This window comes from Silene latifolia, chromosome 10, assembly GCF_048544455.1.
Source record: "Silene latifolia isolate original U9 population chromosome 10, ASM4854445v1, whole genome shotgun sequence".
Taxonomy (NCBI): domain Eukaryota; kingdom Viridiplantae; phylum Streptophyta; class Magnoliopsida; order Caryophyllales; family Caryophyllaceae; genus Silene; species Silene latifolia.
Window position 1 is genome coordinate 115,709,804 of NC_133535.1, and position 1,190 is coordinate 115,710,993.

A 1,190-nucleotide genomic window follows, 5' to 3' on the forward strand; every position below is an offset into this window, starting at 1 on the left:
GGATGATTTTTGTCTCTGAACCTCCGTTCTGCCTTGACCTAGTTTAATTGGCTTACGTATAATTAACTATTATCCGTATTTTCACCTACTGATCTGCTCGTTAATTCATTCTTGATATTCTTTTTCTCAAATTATCCGTTTTAAAGGTATTTTCGACATAAATCAATGAACCCATTGTAATTATTGTAATTTTTCTTTATTGTAATTTTCTTTATTGTATTTATCATATCTCTTGTATCATTTGTATGCCTTCACATGTAATTGAATCTAAATTCCACTTCGACCCAATTGTTTGCTAATTAATTGTTTAACCGACTTAGTATTAATTCACATGCTAGGATTAAAACTTGGATGTTGCATTGCATGCATATAACCGACGATATATCGAGTATGAATAACTTCCCTAATCATTAGTAGAGGCCGCTATCGAGGCGGGCGGGATTTGGTGTTCGATCAAAAGAGCTTCCTAATACGTACCCTCACCCCTTACTCCAGATCTCTGTGAACATCCGTGTTCATTGGCATCCACGAGAGTCATTCTAGACATAGAATGCTAAGGGTAACGAGTTCTTGGTGTTCATGTCTCTACTTTGTGTCTTGACATGACACGAGGTATTCGAACGGTTCCAATTTCCCATAAAAATTGGTGGCGACTCCACAAAATGCAAACGCTTGTTCTCCTCCCAAGCGCCCCCGTGGCCTATGTCCACAATTACACGTTCTAAACAACTGTTCACCATCCCCGAGTGGATCACCGCAGTTTTGAAAACATAAAACGAGGTCAATCAATTGCATAACCAAATCAACATACGTAGCGGAAACAAATACAACAATACAATCAGACGATCTCCAACTCTAACAAATACCAATCACTGACTACACACTAAAGTGTACAGCTGTGGACATGGGCCACGTCTCGGTCTGTGGATTTAGGCCGCCTACCTGTCCGTGGTCGTGGGCCACCTGCACACCAGGCCAAACTGTGGACGTACAGAGGTCTCTTTGAAAGCCACGCTCGGCGGCGTAAAAATGCTTTCGACCGGATCGCTTTAGATCGGTCGGTATCATCTCGGCAAGGGCCGCGAAACGATGTAGAGATGTTCGGAGTCACCACCAAGCATTTGTGGGATGCTTGGAACCCGTTCGAATCCACTTTATACCTAGGTCAAATCAAGGCAAAAAGCGGTGTT